General features: G+C 43.9%; 1 protein-coding gene across 36 annotated transcripts in view; it reads right to left on the reverse strand.

Moving 5' to 3' along the window:
• Window positions 1–15129, reverse strand: part of RBFOX1 (RNA binding fox-1 homolog 1) — a 1459852-nt gene that overhangs the window by 116089 nt on the left and 1328634 nt on the right. The gene's annotated exons all lie outside the window — the stretch shown is intronic.

Genomic DNA, 15129 nt, shown 5'->3' on the forward strand with positions numbered 1-15129 from the left:
CAGAAATGAACTGCCCATTCATTTCTGTGGATCCAAAATGAGTAAAACTGACAAACCCCTCACTGACATCTTGTTGAGCCCCTTGACAGCCTCTCTGACAATTTAAATTAAGTTAAATATTAAATTATTTGAACAGGTTTACGTACCTCTTAACAAAAGGCTCTAAACAATTTACATAAAACAACAACAACAACAACAATTTATTATTTATACCCCGCCCATCTGGCTGAGTTTCCCCAGTTGAAGCAGCTTCCACTATTGCATCAAAAATTCGGATAAAATCAAATGTCACAAAACAAACGGGCATTAAATGTATCAAACTATAAATAAACAATTTGGTTATATAATGAATATACATGCTAAATGGGGCTCATCAACCTGTGAGAGAAAGTCCATCTAGGAGAAGGAAAACTCTGTTCCATAACCCCTGCTGCCTTGTGAGATATCCTGGAGAGAAGAAAAGGCTAAGGGGTAAGCCCTACACAAATCCAGAATGGCGTCCCTAAGATGGTTGGATGGTGCTTGTGTGCCACCTTCCAGCAACTCCAGCAGCCAAGCTGGTGCCAAACGTAGTGCTCTGATTTCTTTCGGCCCACATGGTGCTCTCTGGGCATCCCAGGACCTCCATACACTTGTGCCCTGGGGAGGTCACCAGGGGCGGAGGAAGGGGGGCAGTGGGACATAAAATCCACACAGAAACACATCATTGCTTGTTTCAACTCGCTTGTGGGAACAACTCAGAGGCCGTGAAAGAAGGAAGTTTAACAACAGGAAGAATTAGAGGAACTATTGGAAATGACTGTGAAAAGCAGTAGAGATATGAGATGATCAGAACCCTCCGAACTTGAACCTTAGGAAGTCCCATTTAAAAATTTGGCAGAATATTTGGATATATATATATATATATATATATATATATATATATATATATAATCTGGAATATTTAATGTGATTGGATTGGATTGTTAAAATGGAAAAATTAATAAAAATGAATTTTTAAAAAAGGAAGGGGGGCAGTGGGGGCGGTCCGCCCCAGGTGTCATCTGTGAGGGGGTGACGAAAAGGCACACCGCAGGGGCTCACCCTGCCGCCCCTGTGCATGGTGGCTCGCCCCCCCCCCCAGATCGCCCACTGCTGCCATTGTGCACCGCGGATCTCTCGACTACCGCCATTGTGCACCACAGATCACATTGCCCCCCCCGTGCAACTCGCAGATCACCCCCCCCCCAGTGCATGGCATGGCTGCCGCTCTGGGCGCCCATGCAGCTAGCTCTGCCACTGGAAATCACTTTGGTGCTGCTAACCCTGGGAGGCATACTCCATTGACTCTCGAAACAGACAGATGCCAACAAATAAATAACATGTTAAAATTGATTTTAAAATTGTGCATCCAGGCTGGCTTTCCTAAACCAAAAAAGTTTTAGCAAGCGCTGAAAACAATACAGCAAAAGTGCCTGCCTAAATTTTAATTAAGCAGGGAGCTTCAGGGGTGAGGTCCTGCCTTGACACCCAATTTCTGACCTTCAGCCCTTGGACTTTCAGAATCAGTGGCAGGGGAGCTGGTGGGAAGCTCAGAGTCAGAGTAAGAATGCCCATGTGATGGCCAGGGAGGAGAGAAGCTGGCAGTGAGGATATAAGAAGCCTCTGAGGTGCTCCTGGGCTTTATCTGAAATAAGAAATCCCAGCTCCCTCTAGATTCCTCTTGTTCATTTCTTTACTCCAGTTCCATTTCCACCACTAGGTGGTGCTGGTCATGGATGCAAATCTATGACACACGACAACACATTTCCAGTAAGTGTGTGTTCAAATTAGTTTGATCTGACGTACAAACTCCGAGCACATTTCCATGTCAGGACTGGAATAGGGGGAAAACAAACAGAAATAAATGAGTGAATAGTATCTTAGCCTGCCTGGGAAAGAGTCACATTCACAATCCATAATATACATGCATATTACTTTCATTTTGTAGCCTGATAGCAAGTTTCAGAGGCCTTCTGCTTCAACAACATGAAAGCAATTAATTTCATTATGTCATCTGAAAATTAAAATTAATCATCTTTTGCAAACCAAAATGTTAAGAATGCTCTGGGCTGTTTTTCTTTTCTGTTTAGAAATTTCAAGACAATATGGGATACCTAATTAATCATACTGTAGATATATATATGTGTATACTTTTTTTGCATAAGAACCTTTATGAACTTAATTTTCTGGCACAAAACCAAACAAATAAACAGTGAAAGCATGGAATAAACACATGCATTTTCTAAAACACAGGAAGATTTTCCTTGAACTCCTCCCCCTCCCCACTGCCATCTCATTTGGCAGTGCATTTTTCAAAGATAGCTGAAGATTTGGGGAGCCATTTCTGGTATCTCCCCTTGATATATACAAGTTACTACCAATATACACATCATCATGACCATCATCATCTCTGTTCAAAATTTCATTCTCATAAATTGTGCAAGGTTGATACCATTAGGGGAAGTATTGGAGCATCTCAACCTTGGTTCCCCAGATGTTGTTGGACTACAACTCCCATCATTCCTAGCCAGAACAGCCAGTGTTCAAGGATGATGGGAACTGCAGTCCCACAACATCTCGGGAACCAAGGTTAAGAAAGGCTGGTCTAGAGATTTTGGGTGCATGTCAATTCTGCATGTGTTTCTTCATAAATCATCACTTTTCTACAAAAAAAACTGAGATTCATTTGTTCTTTTAAAAATGTGTGCGGGAATGTGTATTTTTAAAAATGTGTCTTTATGCATGCAGTTGTAAACATATTCTATTCCAAAATTTTTAAACACATTTTGGTCTGGAAGTTTCCCTTCAGCAAAATAGTAGTGTGCAATTCAAAAGATCATTATATTCTGATTGATGCATTGGTCTAGAAGGTGCAAATTAGGATCAGTTCAATAAAAAATGCAAAACAAATTGAATTCTTCTCCATTTCTAATTCTACCTAAGCATCTTTGAAAGGGACCTCCTGGCAATTCTGGGTACCCTGGAAAAGGCAGCAGTCACCACCACCATTGAAGTTCCATTACGAAAAAAGAAGACCAGGAATATCAGGTATAAAATTGGTCTAACAAGGCTAACAAAGCACATAACTCCTTTGAGAATTTTCACTCATCTTCCTGAAATTCATTTTTGGCTTCCCTCGTAATTGATGAGAGGTTTGCCTGTGGAAGGACTTTCAAACTCGCTTTGACTGTGATTTTCAGTGACATTTCAATAAGTGACTGTACCCTCCAATTTCTCAAATGCATTCTTCCCTCTCAAAAGAAACTTCAATTCTTCAACCCCTTTCTTAGGGCACTTTAGAATTTCTTTATAATTTTAGGGGTGCGTGAGGCTGAGCTTACCTGATCATTGTGAGGTAGCTGTGAGTATTGTGCGAGTTTCTTTTCCCATTCAAATGTTTGCCCAGCACTCTATAGCCTTCCTGACTGCCTGATCTGAAAAGGCCTCATGGGAGGACTTAACTCATGATTAGGGCTGGGCGATGTTGGGTAGTCAACATCGCAGTGTATCACCAGCCAAACATTGTGGTTTGGTGATATACTGCGATGTTGAAAAAGACTGCATTGGGCCCAGCCAGTGAGATGTCAGGTGATACTGCGGTAGCTCTCATCATAAGAGCTGAGGTGCTTTCACCCCAGTGCCTTGCGGGCTGTGGCAAATACAGCTGGCCCCAGCCTGCTCTCAGCTGGGGGGTGGAAAAGCTCCTGTCCCCAGCGAAGCCAGCCCCAAGTCCCCTGCCGCTCATGCTGGAGCAGGAGGACCTCAAAGACAGACCAAGAAGCAGCAGCCAAGCGCACAGAACCTGTCAGGCTCTGTGCATTTGACAGCCTTCACCTTCGTCTGTGCCGGTGCGCTGCCTCTTTCCTCCAGTGAAGGGGGCGTTCATCCCAGGAAGAAGAAGAAGGAGGAGTTTGGATTTGATATACCACTTTATCACTACCCGAAAGAGTCTCAAAGCAGCTAACATTTTCCTTTCCCTTCCTCCCCCACAACAAACACTCTGTGAGGTGAGTGGGGCTGAGAGACTTCAGAGAAGTGTGATTGGCCCAAGGTCACCCAGCAGCTGCATGTGGAGGAGCAGGGAATCAAACCTGGTTCACCAGATTATGAGTCCACTGGTCTTAACCACTACACCACACTGGCTCTCCAACCCTCCCAGGCAAAGTCTGCAAGGCACAAGGTGCAAAGTCTGTGCCTTGTGGAGAGGGGCTACTGGAGGCTGCTGGTGAGCACTGGGCCCGTCAGCAGGATCAAAGATCCCCTACACCACCCGGTTGCCTTCAACCGGAGGATGGGATCTGTCTTTCTGCAAGGAAAGGCACAGCACACCTTCCTTGAGAAGGCAGCCAGGCGAGGATGGGGATCTCAGCTGGGAAGGGCAGGTTTTCTACTACTCAGCTGAGCAGCCCAAATCCTGTTCCTACTTGCGTGCAAGCAGGAGCGGCGTCAAGGCTCTCTAAGCTAGGGAGGGGGGAGCACTTTAACGGAGCCCCCATCCTGCTGCAGGATCATGTGAGTCGGTGGTGGGCCATGGCTCCATAAAACTGCTTGGCTGAGGTGAGGGCAGCAGCTCGCTCCTCAGCCAAGCAGTTTAAAGAAGCAGAGGAAGAAACAAGCTGTATTGGCACCTTTCCGGTTCAGCTTGATTCTCCCTCTGCCGGGGCAGAGTATGATGGCAGCTTCACCAGTGGTATATCGCTGGTGAAACCTCCACCACTTAGAGTCCCTCAGCCTCCAGCTCCCAGCTAGTTTGTTTCTCCCTCAGTGTTCTGGGCAATGGAGGCTCGAGCGGTGATGGTTTCACCAGTGATATACCGCTGAGTGAAGCTGGCCAGATCGATGTCTGCCCCTACACACTGGTCCTGTGATATATCGCCCAGGCCTACTCATGATGTTCTCCCCTTAAGAGTAAGTACAAGTATGGGAAACTGGGGAGGCTGCAGAGTGCTGAGAAATGCCAGTTGCGCTAAGCACAATCTAACCAGGCTGGCATCATAAAGGCTGCAATTCTATGCATACTTTACTCAGAAATAAGCCCCATTCAGCACAGTGGTGTATACTTCCAAGAAAACACACATAAGCTACAGAGGTTGTTGTAATTCCAAAACCTGGCTATTAACCCAAAAAGCCACAAACCCAACAAACTAGAAAATGCTTCCTAGAAGCCAGAACAGACAAAGAACATTGCCAAAGGTCCATGTAGCCCATCATTTTCTTCTCAGAACCAGAAGCTCCAGCAGGAAGCCTCCAAGCACACCAAAATGTGTACAAATTTTCATGCAGACATTTAAGTGAATTTAAGTGGATTTCAGATGAGGATTGGGCAAATGTGTCAATTTCATTTTATATCTGTTCTCGTAAAAAATCATCAGAATTTTAGTGCCCATTTCTCATAATATACACGTTTTTATGCAAAATCTTGCCCAATACAAATATTTTTGCAAAGCAATTTTCCCGAATGCAATGCCTTTTTGTATGTTACCTTCACTAAAATATGCATTTATATGTACACTTTGCAGCAGTAAATACATTTTTTGTTCACATTACTTGACTGGAGAATTGCAATGCGAAATTAGGAGACCTGCAAATCTGGAAGGATGTTTCTGTTTTAGTTCACATATTGTTTTGGGAAGTACAAAATAGGCAAGTTCACCCTTAAATGTGAACCAAACATTCTCCTCCATCTCTACTTAAGATTGAAAAAATGAAAAACAGAGAGAAACAAAAATGGACAGATTTGCTGTTCCTGATGCAAATAGAGAAAATTCCGGTACAGAAGGAGCACAGGTTCTTTGAAAGGTGCAATGTTGCAGTCAGGACAGCAAAAAGAAAAGCCATTTGTATCCCTTTCAACAGATTGTGCCGCAGATGCTGATCATACCTGCTGTGATTTATCAGGCTGAATATTTTGTGGCCCAACACTCAGACGGGCAAAGAATTCTTCCATGCAACTTGGAACAATTGAATGGAACATAACTTACTTGGAACTTTTTAGGAGAGGAGAGAGAGAAAAAGAGAGAGAAACAACGCAAGCCCTGCTCTATAAATCTGCACTATATACATCAGCTATAATGTCCAACTACTTTCTAGCTTGGAGATTTGAGACATCATTTGTCATCTCTACGGAAAAGGTCATTTCCACCCATTTATTGCATGACTTTTCACTGGCTCCACTGAGATTGTATTTTTAATTTAAAAGGCCTGATAAACAATTACATATTTTACTCCAGTTATTGATGACCAGCTGCCCAGTTTGGGAAGGGGGGGGGTTATCTCTGCATTGTGAATAGCAAGAGCCAACCAACAAAACAGAAGCCACAGAAGCTGTTCTTGAAGCCACCATTAGCATACACAAGCACCATGCACCAAGCACTGAAGACTACCCAGCCTGAAAATTTCGGTAACATCCGCCCTCCCCCACATTTCCAATTGTTGAAACTAAACTGCTTCTTTGAAGACTGTTGAATGCATTTTGCAACTACTTTAATCTGGGACTCTGGGGCTCATTTTTTCCATAATCATTTCTAACTCAATCAATAAGGCAGAGCTACACAAGTTTAATCTTGGTAAAATTTGATTTAGGTATTGACAAATGCACAGAGAAAACTATATGCAGGGCATGCATACATCTTCACAATGGAATGTGTCTTCGTATGTCAAATTTAATTTATCATTCTTTAGCCAATTTACATTCCTCACTGTGGCACCAGCCCCAGGTTTTCGTGGAGTTGCTTTCCTACCAAGCATCAGTCTCCGGTGGGGGCAATCCTTTTATTTATTTTTTGCTCCCCTGGGTGTGATTTTGTTTTGTTGAGAATATGACTACAGTCCTGTATATAGGAAACTAAGGTAAAGGGACCCCTGACCATTAGGTCCAGTCGTGACCGACTCTGGGGTTGCGGCACTCATCTTGCTTTATTGGCCGAGGGAGTCAGCGTACAGCTTCCGGGTCATGTGGCCAGCATGACTAAGTCGCTTTTGGAGAACCAGAGCAGTGCACGGAAACACCATTTACCTTCCCGCTGGGGTGGTACCTATTTATCTACTTGCACTTGGACGTGCTTTTGAACTGCTAGGTTGGCAGGAGCAGGGACCGAGCAATGGGAGCTCACCCCGTTGCGGGAATTCAAACCGCCGACCTTCTGATCGGCAAGTCCTAGGCTCTGTGGTTTAACCCACAGCGCCACCCACGTCCCCATATAGGAAACTAGGAAGCTGGTTTATACTGGATCAGACCCTTGTTCCATCTAGCTCAGTATTGTTTACATTGACTGGCAGGAGCTCTCCAGCATATTAGGTAAGGAGTTTCTCCCAGCCCTACCTGGAGATGCTGGGGATGCTATACTCACTAAGCTATGGGCCCCTTCCTTGTATGCAGAGACAGTAGCCTTTCCCAACTGAGTCATCTCCATTCACTTTCAACTCTCTTAAACCCCAGCCAGCACCATGATGTAATGTTGTTCCAAAAGCCATTGTATGAGAAAGCATGCATCCCTTGCTTCCAGTAAGCCTAGTTTGCAATTGCATCTGAACTGAGAAAAGGCTCTCGCTCAGATTGAAGCTCCAGCGTCTCCAGGCAGAGCTGGGGAAAGCTGGATGCCCCAATTGGTCTGACTCAGTACATGGCAGCTTCCTATGTCACAAAGTGGCTAGTATCAATATTAACCCAAAGGGGATTCAGAATGGAAATGATGGAGGGATTTTTAAAATTAGGGTTATTGCTTCAGTTCCATTTTCATCTGTGGTTCATAAATTGTTTTTAAACCATCAGCAGAGCACCTATTGATAACAGCCAGCCTGTGAAATGTCCCTCCATTCTCTTGTAACTATCATGGCAAGCTGTAATATTTTAATGTGATTAACCATGAATGGGTGTTGCTCAGTGGCAAGCGAACCTTAACTTCTCCCCAAGCTTCCTACATTTAAAGTTTAGATCTGGGAAGCTAGTGCAGGAAAGCAGGCTAAGTACAATCTCCTGCAATGCAGGAATCTTTTGCCGAATGTGGGACTCAAACCCACAACCCTAAGAGTCTCATGTTCTACCAACTGAGCTATCTCAGCTGACTTACACCACCTGCTATGCCAGGATCCTGATCCTGCCTCATTTTCAGTGGTGCTACTCTAAATTGAGAAATACACACACAGAGAGAGTGAGTTTGCAATTCATTATTATTATTTAGTACCCTGCATGCATTCTGTGTAGCTTCTTGGGCTACTTAGAAAGCATGTGGCTGTGTTTGTGTGTCTCTGTGTGTATGTATATATAATTTGTCCTGAGCCTTTCTCAATTGCTTTTTTATCAGGCTTACAAATCAAATCAAATAGGTATATTGCAAAACCTGGGCGATATTATTTTTTTCCCCTCTGCCCCACGCTTATAGCACAATGTATTGAGTTACGCTTTTCTGTGAACTGCCACCACTATTCTCCCTGGATTGAAAGAGAATGGCTGTGGGGGCTGTAAATTCACTCGGCTTTCCGGCATTACTGCTTAAATCAAGAGGCCTATTCAAAGAGAGAGCAAGTGTTCATTACACAAATCAATTTGGTCAAAAGAACAGCACGGTGGGTACTCAACCGTTGCTCACATAATATTGTCAACTTAATCAAATAATGCCTGCAAGAAGTCCACAAAAGGCTTTCTTTTTACCCCCCCCCCCCCAATAAATAACTCGATTGATTCAACAGGAAAATGAAATGAAATGGTGGGGTGTTGTCTCCCCCAACCCACCAAAAAAGAAAGAAATGTGAATAAGTATTATGCACTTCCTGGTTAAGCATATGTAAACTGGTGTAGAAGGTTATTGATAAAAGTAATAAAACTAAAAATATCTGTTGCTTGAAAAAACAAGTATATTCAGCAAATTACATACAAAAGCATGCATAGTAGAAGTGTGCCCTAAAATGCTGATGGTTTTTTATGATTACATTTTTTTTAATTGCAAACTGATGCAAAATTGTGGTTTATCTGCACACATAAAATAAATAATGGCCTCGCAACCCCTCTAATCTGGAGGAATAATTAGCTGAATTACATTTTTTTGCACTGCCACATTTTTAAAAGGAGAATGTAAATTGCACTAGAGGGTAAAGTCTTTGTTACTAGTCGAAGTCATGATTCCTTGGAACACAGAAAACAATGATACAAGAGTCATCTCAAGATAGCAAGACAAGGAGATTACTGATTATGCCTAGATGAAGGTGTGGGGATCACTCTAATATATATATATATATATAAGATTTGTAAACAACGACGAACAGATGCTGGGGCTAAAAAAATAAGAGTCTGACCCCCAAACAGTGTTTCCTAGCCATGATGGTACCCAATTCCCTTTATCCTCTAAAGCAGGGGTGGGAAACTGGTGGCCTTCTAGATGTTGCTGGACTAAAGCCTCCATCACCTCTGACTATTTGCCATGCCGGCTGAGGCTGGTGGGATTTGGAGTCCAACAATATCTGGAAAGGCAGAGATTCCCTATACCTCCCTTACAGGAATACTGCAACAAGGACTAAGGCTCCTGGATGCTACAGTCTTTAGCAGAGAGGATGGTGGGGCACTGCCACTCACCTGTCATGGACTGGTTGCAGACAGAGGAATGGTGGGAGGAATCATCTGGGGAACCACCAATGGAAGAAGGCTCAGAGCCTGGGAAGTGGTGGTGGGATGACGATGAGTGATCAGAGGGAGAATTCTGGGAACAAGGGATGTTGGAAGCTGAAGGGGTAGCAGGACTTAATGAGCTGGGGGTGTCAAAGGCAGAGAGAAGCCCAGACTCAGAGGCAGAAGCTGAAGCTGAAGCAGGATGGCGGGAGGGAGGAACAAGGAGAGGCATGAAAATGGTGGAGGAAAGATTGGCTGCATGGAGACACAGTCTCCAATTGCTTGAGAAAAGCCCTGGAGAGCGGGAGACATGGACAGCTGTGGGGAGTCAGGAACCTTTAGTCTCAGCAACTGATTTCATGGAGGAAGACCCACCAGGAATGAGCCCAGTCTGCAAAGTTCATGTTTTTGCTAATACAGTGGTACCTCGGATTAAGTACTTAATTCGTTCCGGAGGTCCATTCTTAACATGAAACTGTTCTTAACCTGAAGCACCACTTTAGCTAATGGGGCCTCCTGCTGCTGTCGTGCCACCAGAGCACGATTTCTGTTCTTATCCTGAAGCAAAGTTCTTAACCTGAAACACTTTCTGGGTTAGCAGAGTCTGTAACCTGAAGCGTATGTAACCCGAGGTACCACTGTAAAGAGTTAGTTCTAACTTTAGACTGTGTGATTGCTGACCGCCATGCTCACCCATCCTCTGACTGGGCATGTTGCTGCTTAATAGAAGGTAATGGGGAAGTGGTGAGGTGGCAGGGAGGTCAGCGCAATACAGAAGCTCCAAGAGAGCCAATCCAGCACTCTTGCAATCTAGCACCACCAAAGCTCCCTGCTGCCTCACTCTTTGCCTCCTGATAAGCAGCAACATGGTAGAACAGAGGTCAGGTGAGTGGCAGCACCCCACCAAGATGTCTCTTACTAGATGCAGAATATGCTGACAACGTTGGGGAGAGGGCCACAGGAGGAGAAAAAGCCCCTCATTCCTGGCATATTGCAATTAGTCTATGGCTCAATCTGCTGGAGACTCATTCCACAGCCCAAAACCTTTTTCTCTTTTTTACATACAAGGGAGTGGATTCGGCCAATCCACTCATCGGAAATAGTGCAGTTGCATTGCACCAAATGCACATTTTTCTTACATGAATGCAACTTTATGTGATAGGCTATAGCTCCATTCCAGATCTGTTCAAGCCCTTATTTCTGCCTGTCTCTTCCTGACCACCTCCCTCCGCCTCCCCCCTTCTGGTTTATTTTGCCTCTGCCTGCCACCCTCCTCCTCCTCCTCCCTTCAACTAGTCAGCTGTATGTTGAGGAGTGGGGGGGGGGGGTAGCAGCAGAGACATGGTGCCTATTGTGGCCACTCTTGCCAGCCAAAGGAAAGGTAATTTTGGCTATGAGCAATTTTCACATTTATGCCCGACCCTCAGAACCAAACCCCTATGTATGATGCAACTCGACTGTATCTGAATTTTAAAAGCCAATTCCTTAGCTCATAAGTTGTCTGTACAAAAAAGTATGGTAAAAATGAATGTTGATCTTTTAGTTTCCAGCAACAAAGGAGAAAACCACCACCTTTTTTGCCAGTCTAATCAAGCCTTAATTTCCATGTCCAGTAACTGGCAAAAAGCTACATGTTTCTCCAGTACTGCATGGAAGCCCATTGCGAAAAATCCAATTTCATTTGCAACATCTCCATTTTAAATTTGTATAGTTTCATACCGATGACTCTTGGGAGTGGAGGGAGCCACAGAAAGATAAAATAATTTCATTTTGTCTTCAAAAATATTTTTTCCCCAAATTATGTGACAAATTGCAAATTCTCCCCCCACTCCCCCTGCCATCAAAATATAATGGGGAAAATGCAAGCTCAAGAAACTGTTCTAACTGGTCAATTGCCAAATCCCCCAAGAGATGGTATTTATGTCTATGTTGTGGATGATGATTTGGAGAATTCAAATTCAAACAGGGTAAGTATACCCCCCTGCTCCTTTTGTTTCCAGTGCTTGTTTGGACTTCAAGTGAGTGCCTTTTTCATTCTCTATTTATGGCCGGGCAGTAGGGCCGATGCGAGAGGCCAATCTAAAAAATTGTGCCGTGTGTTTACCTTCGGCAAATTGGAATGGACTGGAATGTCTAGCATTTCCCCCTGTGAACAAGACTAATGTCACACACATAAAACTCCTTCCTGTAGGAGCCGTGTTTATACAGACTACCGCTGAGTCAACTTGCGAATGCAGCTGCACCATGCTGAGAAAGAATGGCTGATTGCTACATTGGAAGTTGTAAGGAAATAAAAAAAATGACAACATAATGAAATGATTTCTTTGCTTGACCCATCGGAGGCTCACCACCTTTCGCTGAAACCCTGCTGGACCTCTTTCTATTTGCTCAGATTCATGCCTGAGCAGAAGGCCTTTTTCTATCTTCCTTGTGCCAGCCACACGCAGCAGCCGGGCCCGCTGAAAATTCATGATAGACACGAGCTGATCTCTTTCAGAGATGTGTGAAATCTGTCAATTATTTCAATAAATATATTTTTAAAATCTGCCTTACCAAAAAGCACATTTCCACACAAGCAGAAGTGTCATTTTCACAAGGGTAAGGTTTTCTAAATGTCTAATTTCTTTGGTGTTTTTGCTTCCAAGTAATCATATGTGCTTCCCTGGCATACACACACACACACACACACACACACTGTACATTTGAACATTAGAAAAGCCCATCTGAATCAGGCCAAAGGTCCACCAAGTCCTATTCTCATGATGGCCAGTCAGATGTCCAGATGTGAAGCCTGAAAGCAGAATCTGAGCACAACAGCACTCTCCCTTCCTGTGATTCCCAGCAACTGGTGTTCAGAAGTCTATAGTCCTCATGACTTGTGGCTCTCATTAGCCTTCCACTCTGTGAATCTGTCTAATAGCCATCCAAGTGGATGGCCATTGCTACATTTTTTGGGAACAAATTCTATAGTTTAGTTATTAGATAGTTTAAGTATTTCTCATCACTGGCCCTCATTCAAATTTCTTTCTGGTTTCCATATAATAATGTGATGAAAAGGACTATTTTGATCTATTTGTTACTCCCTACCAAAAACAAAAAAGTGACTTCCAAATTATTAAGAGCCAAGGGAACCTTAATAACATCTGGGGTGTCATGGGTTCTGTTCCTGGTTAACTGCATTTTTCAAAGGTATGCAGAGATTTGGGGCGAAGGCTGGCTTGGTTTTGTGAAGACAGCATATACAGGCACCCTCCCATCTTTAAGTGTGGTCGACTTGCGTGTGACTGTGTATATTCATAATGCCATGAATATTTAAAGAATTCAGTTCAAACCCAGAAATGGCAGGAGAGAGCTGGAGAGTCCTTGTGGTCCATGATAAGACCCTTCCCTGGAGCCTGAAGAGGATGTCAGAGAGGGCAGAGTAAGCCCCAAAGAGACCAGAGGTGCAGTGGGATTGTTTACATCGCTCAGCGTCCCCACCTAACAGCTGATAAGTGGGGTAGTGCAGCAGCCGCTTTTTCACATATCCTCTAGCCTCCTGTTGGCCCCAGAGCTTCATTTCTAGTTGTGGATATTTTTGAGGTTTACTACAGTCAAGCAGTGTATGAAGCTTATGAAATGAATAAATAACTGATATCTGCTCTGCAAAAATGTGTATTAGGCAAAATTGAATATAAGCATTTGGAAACATTTGTTGATGAATTTTCATGACAACTTTTAGAAAGATAACTTAAGATCAAACTTAAGGTAAAAAAGAAGAGAAACTGAAATTGACCAATTCACCTATCCATAGCTGAGTCTGAAGTCCAGACACATCTCAAGGGTCACAGCTTCCTCATAGGCCAAACAACTACCACAAACCCAAGCCAATTTCCTCACCCTTAAATGCCAGTTTGTAAACTACCTCTTTGGTGTCTGGCTGAGTACTGGAGAAAGGCAGGATGCTGAGTTGCATAGGCCATTAAGTCCAGCCTCACTAATAATCCACAAAAGTTATTAACCCAGAAACTAGCTTGCTTGTCCACACACACCTATTTAAGTCATTGAAGCACAATGATGGCTTAGGAAAAAGAGATTAAACTCCCTTCCAATTTGCAAAAACCTTTCTTGCTCACCACAGGTGACCAGACACAGGGCTGTTTACAAGCCTGCAGTTGTCTGACCCAGCATGGCTATTCTTGTGTTCTTAACACTGCAGCAGTAATTGTCCAGACCTATTTCAAGGCAGAGAGGTTTTACACGGGCTGTGTGCAGTGCGCCATGCTCTGAACTCGTTCCCCAGTTTTCATAGCCGCCCTGTGGAAAATATCTTGGTTTTGCTTTGCTGACTCCCTTCTTCTTCCAGCCAGCTGCCACAAAAAACTGCATTCTCAAATGAGATGCAGCATTTTGAATAGAGAAGCAGGGGTAACAGAGCTGCAGGCACCGGTCACTTGATGTTTCCCATCCTTATTATTAAAAAGAAAGAAAAATCACTCGATTGCAGGGCTCCATTCAGGGAGGGGCCTCTGAAGTCTTCAGGAGCCTCCTCTTTCTTTATGCAGAACCAGGAACAGAAAACTTGCAAATCAAGAACTGCTTCTTGCCACTCTCGTGCCTTGTTAAGAAAATAAGAAGAGCCTGCTGGATCAGGCCAAAGGCCCATCTAGTTCAGCATTCTCTTCTCACAGTAGCAGACCTGTGGGAAACCTGCAAGCAGGACCTGAGCACAAGAGCAATTTCCCCTCCTGCAGTTTCCAGCAACTAGTATTCAGAAGCATTACTGCCTCCGACATGGAGGCAGAGCATAGTCTGATTGCCATTGTTCAGTTTTGATCCTTTGCTGGTTTTAAAGGCAACACAGATGGAGGGAGCTGCTTCACATGGAATCAGCATCCAGGTCTTTTGGGTTTGCACCTTACAGGCAGAACTGCATTGTGGGCAGAACAGCTGCAGATATTTCTAGATCAGACTGATTACCTGGATCTGTGCCAGTCTCAGTTCAGGCCAGGGTTTGGGGCTAAATCAGACTTGGCTGCCCTGATGGATGGTCTTTGTAGAGAGCAGGACAGCAACTCTGCTCCTTCTGCTTGATCTCACAACAGCTTGGAATCCTTCTGCAGGGATGGATATTGGTGGTACTCTGCTGCAGTGACTCAGTTCGTACCTGCCAAGTCGTATCAAGTGAGTATCGTTGGAAGATTGTTCTTTAGCCCCCTGTTGTTTACATTATGGGCTGCCACATGACACTATTTTGTACCCAATTCTGTGCAACATCTATATGATGAGTTTTCAAGCAAGGTGTCATCAATACACCGATGATACCCAACTCTACTTCTGTATTACATTCCATGTTTGCACAAAAGGACAGGTGACGCTTCTCACTTCTCATTAGAAATTGTGGTTGGTTTGTGGGTTTTCTCCGCCTTCTGTCATGCTCTTCATGTATTTTCATTTAACTATGAGAAGTTAATTACAGAATTGGCAATCTCTTGTTTCCCACTAGGTGACAAACCTGGCCTCTCACT

This window comes from Podarcis gaigeae (genome assembly GCF_964106915.1).
Source record: "Podarcis gaigeae genome assembly, chromosome: 14".
NCBI lineage: Eukaryota > Metazoa > Chordata > Lepidosauria > Squamata > Lacertidae > Podarcis > Podarcis gaigeae.